The 17986-nt window shown below is 48.1% G+C and overlaps 1 long non-coding RNA gene across 2 annotated transcripts; it reads right to left on the bottom strand.

Moving 5' to 3' along the window:
- Positions 1 to 250: 250 nt before the first annotated feature.
- LOC122032608 lies at positions 251 to 17621 on the bottom strand. Of its 2 annotated transcripts, none has more exons than XR_006126151.1 (3): positions 17103 to 17621; positions 16884 to 17022; positions 251 to 433 (listed from the first exon to the last, which is right to left on the bottom strand). It is a non-coding gene; the product is annotated as an uncharacterized LOC122032608 (long non-coding RNA). The 2 variants fall into 2 exon arrangements; XR_006126152.1 differs by lacking the exon at positions 251 to 433 and adding an exon at positions 16387 to 16458.
- Between the last annotated feature and the right edge of the window lie 365 nt (positions 17622 to 17986).

Raw genomic sequence — 17986 nt, 5'->3', positions numbered from 1 at the left:
TCTCCACCTATTTGTTCGTGTGGATACTTCTAGAGGGTTGTACACTTGACAACCTCGAGATCCGTCATCACTTGGAAGAGCGGGATACGCGAAGGGCTTCGCATCAAGGGTAATTCCTTCTCCTAGTTTAGAAGTAGCTTAAAACTCGTACTCGTAATGTTTTTCGAAAGTTTTACTTCACACGGATCCAGTGGCATGGGGGTTTCGGGGTTTCCGCGATGCGAAAAAGCGATTTTCGTGGCCCAAAAAATCCAACATACACAACACAACAAAACAATACTCGATACCACGTAGCAATACTCCAGAACCAAAACCGGAATATACAATACTAAATCCACCAAATACATAAACCAGATAAAACATAAATGAAACCGGAAATGGTCTTCGGATGTGACATAGGACTGACAGATAGGATGCTCCAAGCGACTTCAATCTGAAATAGAGATAAATCAACGGAGTGAATTCAAGAACTCAGCGGGTATCAATTAGACATGCATTGTAAGATATAACTATCATTAATAATTATGCAGTACAGTCTCCTGAACAATAATAAGTAATTCAAAACTGAACAACAGAATAAACTGTACTTACCATGACCTCCTATCCGAACATAAGGGTATGAACCATACCAACAGGTGTAGGGTCGTCAGACTAAATACATAATGTCTCCTACATGTATGTCAATCATATGCAACCACCAAAATGCAGCATACAAAATGCAGCCATCACAAGCAATAAATGCAATCCATGCATATGATGCAAATGACATGGTCACCCCTGACGTCAATCATCCATCTCACATGCGATGGTGAGATCGAGTGAGTAGGGCAATGACAACTGTGCACTCTACCATCACTACTCCTGAGTGATCGAGTGAATGGGATGCTGTCGGAGTACACCTATCATTCTACCCCAAATATAATGGGGGAGCCTAAGCTCTCATCTCCCTATGTACCCGTTATCACGCTGCAAGCACACTACCCATGAGTGGACCAACGGAGCCCTGACAGAGTAAACTGTACACACCCTGCCTGATATACCACTAACCCATGAGTGGTTGTGTGTACAGATCATGTAACTGGTGGTGTGCTCAACTATAAAGAAACCAACAATTGCTCAGCATGCAATCATGCAAAATGATGCATGACACTAAAGCATATAACTTCTGAAAATATTAACCTCCATATATTATGTACCAAAAGGAAATCCAAGTCCATAACAAGGATCTACGTATACATGCCAGGTAATAAATCTAGGTACACATGCTAGATAATAAAACTAGGTATACATGTCAGATAATAAATCTAGGTACACATGCCATGTATATCTAGTAGCTAGGCCTATACCCGATAATGCATTGTATGTCACTACTTCTATGAACATAAGTACATATAGCAAGAATCAAGAGGCATAAACATAAATGCATAACAGATAACAATATGTGCATACTGCGAGTATCAAGTAGTGACATACCAAGAAATTGTTAGCGGGAGCCCTAGAGCCAATCATTTGATGATTGTATTATAGACTTATTGTATCATATTTTTATATTAATAAAGGTATTTGTTTGGTTATTATACTTACTTGTATTGGTGCCAAATAAACTAAGTATAATAACGTCCTTGAGTAGAAGGTTCTTACCTATATCAATCGATTAGTTGAATCGATAGTGAGATGATATAGGGAACACTACTCTTAATCATTCCTAGTCGAGTATTAACATTCAGGGACAATGTTAATGCAATAAGACTAGCATGTAGGTCAACTCGATGACTTGATCTCACAAGTCATGGATATAGAGATATCAAGTTGACACATGGGTATGCATTAGAGAATGTATACTGAATGACCCGCCATGAGAAAGTATCATGGATCGTTATATGAGTGTCATATACTTTCCCATGTGGCTATTAGTATGACTACTAGTCCTTAGACCTGAAGTCACCATAGATCCCTACATAAGGAGTTATGTACTTTGGTTTCGTCAAACGTCACCCGTAACTGGGTGGACTATAAAGGCGATTACTGGGTATATAACAAATTATGCAGAGGGATGTGAGTGATGTAGATGGGATCTATCCCTCCTATATGACGGGAGAGACATCGGTATTCTTGATAAAGTTAGACCACGAAGTGCATGGCAATGCCCAAATGAGTCAACATGAGATGTTGAGCTCATTTGATCGAGTGAGTGTACTTGGAGTTCAAGATTTAGATTGATTAGAGGATGACACGGTCTATGCCTCACATTGATCAATCTAGATGTCTAGGATAGAAGGACACTTGTCATATATTGTGAGGAGTCACAATTAGTAATCACAAGGTGATGTTGGATCTCAACATTTCTTGTAACTTGGGTAGCAATGATGTATTGCTAGATGCCGCTCATTGCTTATGTTTTTAAAGGAGTTTAGAAACATTGCCAACGTTACAAGAACCTATTGGGTCACACACAAAGAACAAGTGGATGTAGATTAGGTTCATATGATGAACCAATTGGATTCGAATTGATTTAAATTAGACTTATTGAGTTAGACTCAATTAGATTCAATTGTTGAATGAGTTTAATTTAAATTTGATTCATTGAGTCAATTTATATTAATGAATTGAGATTCATTAGATTGAAATTGACTTGAGTCAAAGGTTGGATTCAACTCAACAAAGGAAGAAAAATTGATCAATTTTGACTTGACCAAATAGGAAATTGAAACATCAAGTTTGACTTGATGTATTGTCACTTCATGGAGGATGACTCATCCTACATGGCAGCCACATCATCTCCACCTCATGAGGTGTGCCACCTCATAGAGGTTACACCTCCCATTCCATTTAATGTGGCCGACCACATTAAATGGGGAGGTTACAATGGTGTGGCCGACCACACTAATGCAAAAGGAGGTTTTGTTTTTGTGGCAATTGATGGGTGTTAATGCTTCATCTTCTTCCTAGCTTCTTCCTCTCCTTCTCTTGCTGTTGCCGTGAGGTTTCATAGAGGGAGAAGGTGTGTGAGTTGTCATCCAAGAGAATAAGGGAAAGTGAAGGTCACAAAGGAGGATACTACTAGTGAGTGTATAAGATTCCTTGTTGTTTTCTCTTTTTCTCTCTTTTAAATCCTACCCAAGAGCCCTAGAAAGTGCTAGCACACTTGGGGTACTCTCTTCTCCATCTTTGAGTGTTAGAGACCACTTCTTGTTCGTGTGGATATCATTAGAGAGTTGTCTACGTTGACAACTTCGAGATCCGGCATACCTTGGACTTGCGGGATTACGAAAAGGGCACGCATCGAAGGTATAAAAGTTTTCTTTTATAGATCTACTGTAGATCGGAGTTTTAAACACGTACTTGATTTTTCGTATGGTTTTTCTTTGCACGAGATCCGGTGGCTGGGGCTTTCGGGGTTTCCGCGACGCGAAAAGCAGTTTTCGCGGCCCGAAAAACCCAACAGAAAATATAAATACAACTGATCTGGTGGTAAGGATGGGGGACCATCATTGGCAGGAGGTCAACGACACGTGAAGGTCAATGGTCAAGAGGGTTAACCCCAAGGTTGTGTTGAACAAACAACGGTCGTGCCAAGCGGAGTAGCGGGCCGACCGAGCATCCAGCCGACCGAACATCCGGCCAGGAATTTCCCGGACCGGACGAGAGACAGCCCAACCAGGGGTCGGGTTTCCGATGCTCAGGTAAAAAGAGTCTATGGGCCGAGCGGACAGGCCGCTCGGCTGAGCCGCAGGACGATAAGCCGCAATTCTATCCGAGCACATGAGCAGGGCTTCCCCGCCCGGGCCGAGGTATGCACATTCCCGGAGGCCATGAGCGCCGAGCGGCTTGTCCGCTCGGCCCGGGAACAGGCAAGAGCACTAGGAGACAAAAAGGACAACTGGTAACTTCGTCCTCGAGACACTTGCCGCCGACAAACAGCATGGTCGACGGCCGGAGCGGACAGAGTATCGTACGATGAAAGTTTCCACCGTCACATCCGGGATATGCTCGGACGATTGCGAAATGACGTCAGGCATGCTTTTCTAATACAACCCTACTGAGGTATGTTTGGGGAAGCGTGCACACATCGAGAAACGTGCTCGCACCTCCCGGGGTCCTATATAAGGACCCCCAGACTTCGACGGAGGTATGAAATCTTGATCACTGTAGCAACAGTAACGTTGCCTTCTTCTTCTTCTTCTTCGCTGCCTGACTTGAGCGTCGGAGGGTCGTCGCCGGGAAACCCCTCTCGGCACAGCTTCTTTGCAGATTCGCCGGAGATCTACATCACCAGTCAAAGACAGCGGAGAGCGCCATGCCGTCTGTGGGAATGCACCTGAATCCGAGCAAAGAAGATAGAAGAAGCTGGACGCCAACTCATGGTGACACTCTCCCCCAAAGAGCTCGATTCACTCATCTAAGCGCGAGCAGCCAAGATAGTCGAGCAATAGCAAAAGGCTCAAGCCGATCGATTAGCGCAACATGCAACGTCGACATCAGGCGGTCGGGCGGCACCAGACGACCGACCGGAGCAGCTCTCAATATGGGGCCAGAACAAAGGTCCGACCGGCACTTAGGTGGAAGCTCCATCCGCCCCGATACCGTTCCATCGGGCTTTATTCCAAACGCCGTCAGAAGTCGCTCAGTCCAACCTCGATCGAGGATCTTCGTCAGACGAGGCCCTCGCGCGGGACAATAGAAAAGGCAAGGCGCCACGGATAGACTCGTCTCCCAAGCAGATCAATAGACAGTTCTCCGAGGTCATCCTGCGTGACCCACTACCAAGGCATTACACCCCTCCGGCGATCAGGGAATACAACGGGACCACTGACCCGGATGACCATCTTGGTAAGTTCGACAACACCGCCACTTTACATCAATATACAGATGGGGTGAAGTGCCAAGTGTTCCTCACCACCCTTTTTGGGTCGGCGCAACGGTGGTTCCGGAGGCTGCCGTACGGATCGATAACGAGCTTCAAAGAGTTCTGCACGGCCTTTCTCCACCACTTCGTGAGCAGCAGACGCTATCAGAAAACCAGCGTCAGTCTATTCGCCATCAAGCAAGGGTCGAGGGAGTCGCTCCGAGCTTACATCCAACGCTTCAACCAGGTGGCTATGGATATCCCGACGATCACCTCGGAAACTATGATGAACGCGTTCACACAGGGGCTTGTGGACGGTGAGTTCTCCGGTTCGCTCATCAGAAAGCCACTTGCAGCTATGACCACATGTTGAATAAGGCCAACGAGTATATCAACGTGGAAGAAGCGCAAATGACGAGGAAAAAGGAAGCACCAGCCGAGCCACCAGCTTAAGCCGAACGGAAGTCGCCTTCCAACTATCAACCATCAAGAGGACCCCGCGCAGAAGTCGCCCGACCTCATCAACAAGCAAGGCCGCACGCCGTCCAACTAGTAGTGGCCAATCGACCTAAACCAAAAGGGAAGATATAGACTCCCATGTTTTGTTCGCTCCATCAGTCAGCAACTCACAACACCCGCGACTGTCAGGAGGCTCCCCCCAATCGCTCATCCTATGCCAAGGAGCTATCGCCGTCGATCGCCTTCGCCAAGCCGACGACGTCAACACCAAAGTCCTGGCCGGCATGTAAAAAGGAGATCCCCCGACCGACAAGATAACCAGCAGTACAGGGCCATTCCACAGGCATCGCATGAGCGACCCCGACCATCCGCTCGGGAGGAGGAGAATAGAGGCAATGCATCGAGGGGTGAAATCAACATCATCGTCGGAGGGCCAACCGGAGGCGACTCCAACAGGGCAAGGAAGGCGCACGCCAGGCAGCTGACGATCCATGCGGTTGGCTGCAGCCAGGAGCAGGCGAAAGGGCCCGAGATTAGCTTTGAGCCTAGGGACCTCGAAGGAGTTGAAATCCCGCATGATGACGCCCTCATCATCTGAGCAATAATAGTTAACTACACTATTCACCGCATCTTTATTGATACAGGCAGCTCGGTCAACATAATCTTCCGGAAGGCCTTCGACCAATTACAAATCGACTGAGCCGAGTTGCTGCCGATGACAACCCCCCTCTACGGGTTCACCGGTAACAAAGTTTTGCTAGTCGGACAGGTCCGGCTGGCTATCTCGCCGGGGGAGGAGCCACTCAGAAGAACGCGGACAGCCAACTTCATCGTGGTCGACGCTCCCTCTGCGTACAATGTTATCCTAGGGCGACCGACTCTCAACGAGTTTCGAGCGGTCGTCTCCACCTTCTGTCAGAAGATCAAGTTCCCGGTGGAAGACCAAGTTGGGGCGGTCCGAGGAGATCAGCTTGCCGCTTGGCGATGCTATGTAGAGATGTTCCGAGCCGAGGCTAAATCCGCTTGGAAAGTGCCACGAGTCGAGGTAAACGCTATAACCGAAAAGCCACCTTCTCTAGTTTATGAAGAAAAGGAAGAGGTACAGATCCACCCTGCATGACCGGAGGCCACGACTTTCATAGCGGCCGACCTGGAAGCAAGCCAGAAAGAGAAGCTGATCGGATGCCTCCAGAAAAATTGTGACATTTTCGCTTGGTCGACCCACGAGCTGCCAGGAGTCTCGTCGAGCATACCGCAGCACGAGCTTCACGTCCGACCGGATGCTCGGCCGGTGAAGCAAAGGAAGAGGGACTTCAGTGCCGAACAGAATATCATCATTCGGGCAGAGGTGGAGAAGCTCTTGGAGGCCGGCCACATATGGGAGGTGCAGTTCCCGAGCTGACTCGCAAACGTGGTGCTAGTCTCCAAACCAGGAAACAAATGGAGAGTCTGCATTGACTTCTAGGATCTGAACAAGGCCTGCCCGAAGGATTTCTACCCTTTGCCCCGGATCGATCAACTAGTAGACTCCACAACCGGGTACGAGCTGATATGCATGTTGGATGCTTATCAGGGCTACCATCAAGTGCCGCTCGCCCGAGAAGATCAAGAGAAGGTCAGTTTCGTCACTGCAGACGGCATTTACTGTTACAATGTAATGTCATTCGGGCTGAAGAACGCAGGAGCTACCTACCAGCGGCTGATGAATAAGGTATTCCGGGAACAAATTGGGCGCAACTTGGAAGTATACGTAGATGATATACTTATCAAATCCTTCTGAGCGGCGGACCTTTATGCAGATTTGGAAGAAACTTTCTAGACACTGAGGAGATACGAGGTCAAGTTGAACCCCCAGAAGTGCTTGTTCGGAGCAAAAGGTGGGCGTTTCTTGGGCTATATTGTGACCGAGCGGGGCATAGAGGCGAATCCCAACAAGGTGAAAGCATTGCAAGATATGCCTCCTTCCAGAAATCTTCGAGAAGTACAGCGCCTCACCGGTCGAATAACGGTGCTATCACGATTCATCTCCCGAACGGCCGACCGAAGTCTCCCCTTCTTCAAGATTCTGCGCAAAGCTACCAAGTTTCAATGGGACGAGGAATGCGATCGGGCGTTCGAGAAGCTGAAGACTTATCTCAATTCTTTGCCCGTGCTGGCCAAACCGGTTGTAGGAGAACCGCTCCGTATTTACTTGTCTTCGACCGAGCATGCTGTGGGCTCGGCATTAGTAATGTCGAACAACGAAGAGCAGCCCTTGTACTTCTTAAGTCACATTTTAAAGGATGCTGAATCTCGCTACACTGGTCTCGAGAAGTTGGCTTTTGCCTTGGTCCTCGCAGCGCAGAGATTGCGCCCTTATTTTTTGGCGCATACAATCATCGTGATGATGAACAGCCCGCTGGGAAGGGTGCTCCTGAATCCAGAAGTGTCTGGGCGGCTCATCAAGTGGACAACAGAACTGAGTGAATTCGACATTCAGTATCAACCCCGCTCGGCGATTAAGGCGCAATCCTTGGTAGATTTTGTGACCGAGGTGCAAAATCCTAAGCCCGAAGCTATGTGGAAAGTATTTGTGGACGGATCGTCCACTCGGCTCGGAAGCGGAATTGGTATCCTATTACTTTCCCCTCAAGAAGAGCGGATGCACCTGTCCGTCCGGGTGGACTACCGAGCAACCAATAATGAAGTGGAGTATGAGGCCCTCATAGCCGGCCTGCAGGCTGCACGACACGTGGGAGCTAGTCGGGTGACGCTATTCTCAGACTCCCAGTTGGCCGCTCAGCAACTCTCAGGGTCCATTGAGATAAACAATGCGAGGCTCAGGCTATATGCAGAGGCCTTTGAAAAGCTCAGGGCCAACTTCGTCGAAGTGGCCATACAGAAGATCCCCCGAGCTGAGAACCAGTCTGTGAACGAGCTAGCTAAGCTCGCCAGTTCGATATCGCCGGTCGTCATCTAGCAACCAATCGAGCAAGTGTCTCTAGTGGCGCACATCAACCAGATGGAAGGCCTCACATTCCCGAGCGATTGGAGGACATCCATAAAATAATTTTTGTGATCGGGGGCCACGTCGTCCGATCGAGAGGAAGCCCAGCTATTGAGGAGGAGAGTCAGCCGGTTTACGCTCATCGGGGATCAACTTTACAAGAAGGCATTCTCCCGACTGCTGCTAAAGTGTGTCAGCTCGGAGGACGCAGAATACATTCTCCAAGAGGTACACCAAGGATCTTGTGGAGGTCATCCGGGCGCCCGATCTTTGGTTAGGAAGATCCTGCTGGCCGGATATTTCTGGCCAACCCTACAGGAAGATGCCGCTCGGACCGTCGCTACCTGTCTTTCTTGTCAGAGGTACCACAACTTCTCCCATAGGCCAACGGAAAAATGAAGGCGTCTACGGTGTCCTGGCCATTCGACCAGTGGGGTATGGATATAGTAGGACCTTTCCCTATGGCGACCGGGCAACGAAAGTTTTTATTAGTAGCGATCGACTATTTCTCCAAGTGGGTCGAAGCCGAACCACTGGCCAAGATAACCGAGTAGATGGTCAAAAAGTTCATCTGGCAGCATATAATCTGTCGGTTCGGCATCCCTCGTCGGCTCATTTCGGATAACGGGCGGCAATTCGTTGGTCAGGAGCTCAGAGAATGGTGCGAATGATACGACATCGAACAACACTTCACTTCCGTGGCGTATCCTTAGAGCAACGGTCAAGCCGAAGTAACCAATCGGGAGATCCTGCGAATACTTCGGGTTCGGCTCGATCACATGGGAGGAAGCTGGGTGGACGAGCTGCCGGGCGTACTTTGGGCCATCCGTACAACCCCAAAGGAGGGAACGGGGGTAACACCATTCCACTTGGTGTACGGAGGCAAGGCGGTTATCCCAGTCAAGGTCGGAGTGGAGTCCGATCGGATCCTAAGCTACGATGGGGACAACGTCGAACGGAGGCAGCTGGAGTTGAACCTGGTGGACGAAGCAAGAGCTAAAGCAGCCGTCCGGTTGATGGCGTACAAGCAGAGAATGAAACAGAATTACAACAGGCATGTAATTCCCAGAGCATTCCAGGTCGGTGATCTTGTGTGGAAGAAGGTGAAGCCGGCCGGCGATGTGAGCAAGATTGCAACTCCCTGGGCGGGGCCCTTTAGAGTCGTCGAGAAGCTCCTATCGGGTGCATACTACCTAGAAGATGGGGACGGACGGCGGCTAGATCGACCATGGAGCGCAAACCACCTCCAGCCGTACCGTGCTGGATAAAAGGTGCACCAGTGTAATTCATTTCATGTATGTTCCGTTCGTCTGTATCCTTTGGCTGCAGGATTGAAGATAAGAAAAATTGTGAAGAATCTAAGTGTTAGTTAGAGCCCTAGAGCCAATCATTTGATGATTGTATGGACTCATGTATATCATATTCTTGTATATATATTAAAGCATTTGGTTTTTGGTTATTATGCTTATTTGTATTAGTGCCAGATAAAATAAGTATAGTAACGTCCTTGAGTAGAAGGTTCTTACCTATATTAATCGATTGGTTGAATCGATAGTGAGATGATATAGGGAACACTACTCTAAATCATTCCTAGTCGAGTATTAACATTCAGGGACAATGTTAATACAATAAGACTAGCATGTAGGTCACGATGACTGATCTCACAGTCATGGATATAGATATCGGTCGACACATGGGTACGCATTAGAGAATGTATCGAATGACCCGCCATGAGAAAGTATCATGGATCGTTATATGAGTGTCATATACTTTCTCATGTGGCTATTAGTATGACTATTAGTCCTTAGACCTGAAGTCACCATGGATCCCTACATAAGGAGTTATGTACTTTGGTTTTGTCAAACGTCACCCGTAACAGGGTGGACTATAAAGGCGATTACTGGGTATGTAACAAATTATGCAGAGGGATGTGAGTGATGTAGATGGGATATATCCCTCCCATATGACGGGAGCGACATCAATATTCTTGATAGAGTTAGACCACGAAGTGCATGGCCATGCCCAAATGAGTCAACATTAGATGTTGAGCTCATTTGATCGAGTGAGTGTACTTGGAGTTCAAGATTTAGATTGATTAGAGGATGACACAGTCTATGCCTCACATTGATCAATCTAGATGTCTAAGATAGAAGGACAATGACATATTTTGTGAGGAGTCACAATTGGTAGTCACAAGGTGATGTCGGATCTCGACATTCTTGTAACTTGGGTAGTAATGATGTGTTGCTAGATACCGCTCATTACTTATGCTCCTAAATGGGTTTAGGGCATTGCCAACGTTACAAGAACCTATAGGGTCACACACTAAGGACAATTAGATGGAGATTTGGTTCATATGATGAACTAAGAGGATTAGATTCATTTGATGAATCATATTGGATTAAGAGTAATCCAAATTGGGCTAATTGAGTTGGACTCAAGTTGATTCATGTATTTAATGAGTCTAATTTAGATTATGACTCATTAAATCAACTTAATTTAATGAATTAGATTCATTATATTAAGTTGGCTTGAATCATATGGTTGGATTAGATCAACCATGAGAGAGATTTGATCAAGTTTGACTTGATTTGAGAGGAAGAGAAAAAGTCATGTTTGACTTGACTTTTTGCCACATCACTAGTGAGTTGGCAAGATGTGGACCAATAGGATTGCTCCACATCATCAATGTGTGCCACCTCATGGAGGTTACAAGCCTCCATAGCATTTAATGTGGCCGGCCCACATTAAATGAGGAGGTTACACTTGTTGCCATGTCATTTAGTGAGGTGGCAAGATGTGGACCAATAGTGTTGATCCACATCATCCTAAAGTGCCACCTCATGGGGGTTACAACTCTTAATGGTCTCCACATTAATTGGAATTAATGTGGGGGTTACACCTCCTAGAGTGGCCGACCACTTGATGGCTAAGGGGTTGTTTGAATTTCCTCTCATTGATTTCATTCACTCTTCTTCTCCCTTGTGTGCTCTCTCTTCTCCTTCTCCCATTCCTTGGCCGAACACTCCATTGGTGCTAGCACACCTTGTGTTTTGGTCATCTCCTTCTACTTGTGTCCGTGTGGATACATATAGAGGTTGTCTACTTTGACAACTAGAGATCCGACGACATCTTGGACAAGCGGGAACGCGAAGGGCTTCGCTACAAGGGTAATGATCTTAACTTTAGTGTAGATCTAAAGTTTTTACAAACTTGTACAAGAAAAAAAAAAGGTTTTTCGATAATTTTGTTTACGAATCTTTGCACGAGATCCATGGCTTTAGGTGACTCGGGGTTTCCGCGACGCAAAAAAGCGGTTTTCGCGGCCCGAAGAACCCAACACTGAGCGTTATTCGCCGAACGGCAAACTACTTGAAGACTATCGAGCGGCGACGTTAAACTCTAGAGTCGGACCGGCGACTATAAACCTCCAGGCTTGAAGACCGTCGAGCGGTGACGTTAAACTCTAGAGTCGGACCGGCGACTATAAACCCCCCGGCTTGAAGGCCGTCGAGCGGCGACGTTAAACTCTAGAGTCGGACCGACGACTATAAACCTAAACCCCCGGCTTGAAGACCGTCGAGCGGCAACGTTAAACTCTAGAGTCGGACCGGCGACTATAAACCCCCGGCTTGAAGACTGTCGAGCGGCGACGTTAAACTCTAGAGTCGGACCGGGGACTATAACCCCCCCGGCTTGAAGACCGTTGAGTGGCAACGTTAAACTCTAGAGTCAAACCGGGGACTATAAACCCCCGGCTTGAAGACCGTCGAGCGGCAACGTTAAACTCTAGAGTCGGACCGGCAACTATAAATCCCCCGGCTTGAAGACCGTCGAGCGGCGACATTAAACTCTAGAGTCGGACCGGCGACTATAAACCCCCCGGCTTGAAGACCGTCGAGCGGCGACGTTAAACTCTAGAGTCGGACCGGCGACTATAAACCCCCCGGCCCGAGGACTACTAAATACCACTCGGGGAAAAATACGTTCGAAGAAATAACATCAACAGAGGAGAAGTTTTATTGACCCACTGTCGAAAAATACGCAGACAAGTTAAAAGTCGAATTAAAGGCATTAATGTTAACTCGCCGGACGGCGAGCATACAGACAAAACTCCAAAACATAGACAGAGACAAGTAAAAGACGCTTCTCAGTCCAAGGCTTCAAAAAGGGGCTCGGGGATGGTCTCTAGTAAACCGGCAAAGTCTTTAGGAGTGATGGAGGCCGTCTCCGGAAGTTGGCCCTTAACCTTCAGATAAACTGTTGTCGCCCGGATGGCTTCCTCAAAGGCTAGAACTAGCCGATCGCTAAATTTCTCGCTGAATTCGTCCGAGCAGAGATAGTTTTGTTTCATCACTTCAAAGCGGCCTGATTCGCCGTCTTGATATTCCTTTAGTGCCGCTCCGAAAGCATCAAGGGCGTCTTGGAGATCTTTCTTTTCTCCTTGAAGTCTAGCTTCGGAGGCCGATCGGCCCTCCTTCTTAGCAGATAGCAGATCGGCTAGCTCTTTGACACACTGCTCTAGCGCTCGGGCCTGGACATTCTTTGCCTCTAAATCGGAGATGACTGTATTTTTTCTATTGGTCGCCAGCTTCATCTCCCGGTCATGAGACTTGACTTGGGCTTCAAGGCCCGCTACCCGGGTCTCCACGCCAGAGGACTTGTGTCGTTCGGCCGCCAGTAATTTCTCCGATTTGCTTAGTTCGGCTCGAAGCGTGTCATATGAGGGCCCTTGGGCTGGCACCCCTCCGGAAATTTGAAGCTTTTTTAATTCTTCATCCAGTGCAGCCAGGCGGTTACTGACCGCGATATTCTCTACCCAAGTCTGCGCACAGAGGAAACAATATCACGAACCAAGTCAAATAAGGGCGTATGGTGTTAAGAAACATACCCCGGTAGCTTGCTGCAAGTGGCTATCGCCGAGTTGACCGAGAGTCATCAAGGTGACACGAACCCTCGCATCCTCCCATATCCTGGCGAGTGGTCCGCGGATAGTAACCTGATGCTCAGGAGCGACTGGCCGGTCAGCCGCTAGAAGAAATTCTTCTGTTGGGAGGTGGAGGACGACCTTAACCACTCGACGGCCGCTCGGATCAGATTGAGCTGAGGTGGCGCGCCTAGATGATTCACCGAGTGGGGCGGATATTATACCCGAACGCCTAAGCCGAAGAGGAGCTCGGGGCTGGGAACTGAAGGGCGGCACGCCGAGAGAAGCCACTGGTAGATCAAGCTGGGAAGGAGTTCGATCTGAAGAAATGGCCTCGATTGGAGCAGGGGCCGGGGCGATTGTTATAGTAGGGTCGCCGGTCGGCTCAGTCAATGGCTCCACAGATGTAGTTGACTGGGTGTGGAGATCCGTCCGGCGCCGTTTGCGTATGATCAGTGGCGAGTCCTCGGTCGAGTGCCCTGCTTCTTCCGATACCGGTTGTCCGGCGGATGAGATAGCGTCACCGACCGGTGCAGTTGCAGAAGTCCAAGCGGCTGACTCTCCAACCGTAGGTGAAGCTTCTGCACTTTCCCCTTCGTGCGAGCCGACCGGTTCGATACCCAGATCGACCATCTCCTTCGCGGCTGTTGCTTCCACCTCGACAACTTTCAACTTTAGCTGATCAGCAACTTTGGCGCGCCACATAATGTCAGTTGCATAAAAGAAGAATAAATCAGTTAGTCCAAAAGGAAGGGGGACAAGGGAAATGCTTACCCATGCTGCTCGGAAGCTTCGTTCTGATCGGGCTCAGTCCAAATATATATAGCACCCCCTCGTAGAGCAGCTTGTTGATGTTGAATCTTTGCCCGGCTAGCAAATTGGCTGCGTGAAGGTAGTCTGGATGGCTCTTATATTTACCGAGATCCGGCGGGCTCGGCACAGTGGTTTGCCATTTAGTGCGAAAGGACGACCGCTCGGGAAAACGAAGATAGAAATAATTTTCCTTCCAATGCTTGTTCGAGGTCGGCATCTTATCGAAGAAGACTAGACCGATCCGCGATTAGAAGAGAAAGGTTCCCCACTCAGACTGTTTGGGGTAGTAGAAGTAGTGGAAGGTCTTAGGGACTAAGGGGATGCCGTGCAACCTAAAGAGGACGACCACCCCGCACAGCAACCTGAAGGAGTTAGGGACGAGTTGGCCGAGCGGAAGGCGGAAATAGTTACACACCTCAAGGATGAACGAATGAATAGGGAAGCGCAGACCGGCCACGAACTGGTCTCGGAAAAAAAAAACAGTGCCGGTCGGAGGGTCATGTGGCCGATCGGAAGGTGTGGCTAATATCAGTTCATGGTCAGAGGGAAGTTCAAAGGTTCAGGTAAGGCTCAGCACATCCCTCTCATCGAACCGGCTCTCAGTGGTGGTATACCAGAGGCTGGGGGCGAGGTCGGATGGACGAGAAGAACTGGCCATTATCAAAGACAAGGAACGACACAGAGGAAATCGAAGTTTGACAAGCAGGATGGTCAGAACAGTGTCCAAACGAGCATGAAAACAGCGAGAAGGGCGAAGAAAGCATGAAGGAACTGAAAGGAAAAGGGTGAAAGGGCCTTACAAAGGATAGGACCGAAGGAGGAGGTGGTGGATCACTAAAAAGCAAAGCAGCAAGCTCGCCAGAGTGTTGGACGAGACGAAGCAGAAGCTTTCCGATGCGCACGCGATATCGTGAAGCGGCCGAAGAGGAAAGATGCTTATAAACATTGGGCTCGATCAACCGGAGCTGTCTGATCCAGGTTACGGGATCCAAGGAGGGGATCTGATCGTCAAATTTGAAAAAGCCAAAGGTCACATCAAACCTGACGGCTCGAGTGAACGGTGACGAATGCGTGACCACGTGGCGATCGCTCACGGGTCGCATTTAATGAACACCATCATGCGAGTGTGGCCGCGTGCTCAGCATTAATGACGATGATTTACGCAAATGCCGAGGAGTTTTCTAAGGAAAATCAGTGTGACCGATGTTAGAACGATAGGACAACGACAGGCAAATGAAACTATCCAAGTACCAACCGGGGACACGCCGAGCGGTGTTACCTACTTGCATAGTCCCCAGATGGTCGGACACTAATCTCGGTGGATGAGCGGCAGACACACCACCTAGACGCTGTTCAGTCAGTCGGACTTAGCGCCTCCTTCGACTAGACTTGAGGGGGAGGCATGTGATCCGATGGTAAGGACGGGGGACCCTCATTGGCAGGAGGTCAACGACACGTGAAGGTCAATGGTCAAGAGGGTCAACCCCAAGGTCGTGCCGAATGGACAAAGGTCCTGCCGAGCGGAGTAGCGGGCTGACTGAGCATCCAGCCGACCTGACATCCAACAAGGAATTTCCCGGACTGGATGAGAGACAGTCCGACCAGGGGTCGAGTTTCCGATGCTCAGGTAAAAAGAGTCTATGGGCCGAGCGGACAGGCCGCTCGGCCGAGCCACAGGATGATAAGGCGCAATTCCATCCGAGCACATGAGCAGGGCTTCCCCGCCCAGGCCGAGGTATGCACATTCCTGGAGGCCATGAGCGCCGAGCGGCTTGTCCGCTCGGCCCGGGAACAGGTAAGAGCCCTAGGAGACAAAAAGGACAACTGGTAACTTCGTCCTCGAGACACCTGCCGTCGACAAACAGCATGGTCGGCGGCCGAAGCGGACAGAGTATCGTACGGTGGAAGTTTCCACCGTCACATCTGGGATATGCTCGGACGATTACGGAATGGCGTCAGACATGATTTTCTGACACAACCCTACTGAGGTATGTTTGGGGAAGCGTGCTCGCATCGAGAAGCATGCTCACACCTCCCCGGGATCCTATATAAGGACCCCCAGACTTCGACGGAGGTATGAAATCTTGATCACTATAACCACAGTAACGTTGTCTTCTTCTTCTTCGCTGCCTGACTTGAGCGTCGGAGGGTCGTCGCCGGGAAACCCCTCCCGACTCGGCTTCTTTGCAGGTTCGCTGGAGATCTACATCACCAGTCGAAGACAGCGGAGAGTGCCACATCCCCAGTGTCCATCGACTCAGTGCTCGGACAGGATCAACAACCATTACTACTAGCTATAACCTATTATGCATATCAAAATGACAATATCAAAAGAGATAAATCAAAGGTACCCCACCTTTATTATGTAGACTGTACCAATACAACTTCCACCGTTCCACGTTAAGACGCTCGTGTCAAATCAATGTCCTACAAATCACATGATGTAATTTATCTAATTACATATTCTACAAACGATGAAATTACATTTTGAATCAAATAGCTAAACCCCAAAACATTTAGTTAACCTTGCTTAATTTCTCTTTGTTGATCAAATCAAATCTAACCAAATCCTTAATTTAATCCATCCCGGTGATTAGGTTATTTCTGATCACTTAATCTTAAACTTGCCACAAGCTAACTAGATTAGGGTCTACCAATCACGAATTAGTCCTCGAGCTAAAAATGAACTGGTTCCAAGTATAATTATAGCAATCCTTTTGAAAGGAAACTATCCCCTCAACCTACTATTAATAACCAATCTAATCCACACCACTAGCCCCTCCACACTTCAAATTCTTACACACATTAGAAACTCTAGCATTCCAAAATCTGTAATCTACAGATTTTATTACCTCTATGGCATGAAACTGGGCTCTTTCTTCAGAAGTGATAAATCCATCCAACAGCCTCACCACCTCAGGGATGTCGGTCTACTATGGTAGCCGGATATAGTACGCGATGAGGTCGCCTCATGTAGGTGGTATCTATAATCTAGAACATCACTGATCTAGTGACAATCCATGGTGATAATCAGACAGAAAAGGGAAACAAAGATCAACAACCCACCATACCTTCTTGTGATCAGATCAATGGCAACCGTCAGCTATGCCAAGGACAATGTCAGTGATCGACAACGTCGGCGCTGTGGTTTGCGATGTCTTACGACAGAGAGGGGAAAGGAGGTGCTGCCCCTGATGGTGGAGGTGTGAGTCCTTCCTCTGATTAAAGCGGCATCTGGAGACGAGGCAACTCCAGCGACAATCGAATCACAAATGGTGACTGAGGAGATGAATCAGCCGACTAGGGCACACACAACAAGCCAGGGGACCAGGGGAAAGGAGCTTCGACCGACGGTGAGGGCTTTGTGGCTCTTGCGATGTCCCACGACATCGCCTCTCGCGACAACTGTGGTTGCTCCCTGGCTAGTCTCCGAGATCCGAATGGTGACACTGAAGGCATTGCGATCCAGCTTAGGCGATTGGAGGAAAAAGGGAGGAAAGGAAATCAGGAACGAAGGTGTCGACGAGATAGGAGAAGGAAGAGTTAGGGCTTGGCCAGGAGAAGAGAAGATGAATCGGGGAAAAAGAAGAGAAGTCGACGTGAGGGAGAGAAGAAAATAAATAAATAAATAAAAGCTTTTATAATCCTAACTTAGGTTTAATTAATTAAACCTTAGGTTGACTCCTCAATTAACTCCCACTAAATGGATATTCCAAATAGGTTTTTCCTAAACCTATAAATTCATCCCCTTAAATTCATCATACGAGCTCCGAAAAAATTCTCAGAAAATTTCTAAAAATTTTATTAAGGTTATTCGTCTATTAAACCTTATTATTTTATTATTATTTTATTATAATATTTTATATTCTCCCTCACTAATAAAAATTTGGTCCCCAAATTTTGTTATTTACCATCAGCAAGTACTAGCAATAGCTAAACAGTATAAATACTGAAC

This window comes from Zingiber officinale, chromosome 11A (assembly GCF_018446385.1).
Source record: "Zingiber officinale cultivar Zhangliang chromosome 11A, Zo_v1.1, whole genome shotgun sequence".
NCBI lineage: Eukaryota > Viridiplantae > Streptophyta > Magnoliopsida > Zingiberales > Zingiberaceae > Zingiber > Zingiber officinale.
Note: the sequence above shows the minus strand (reverse complement) of the source record. Positions and strands in the feature narration are given on the sequence as shown.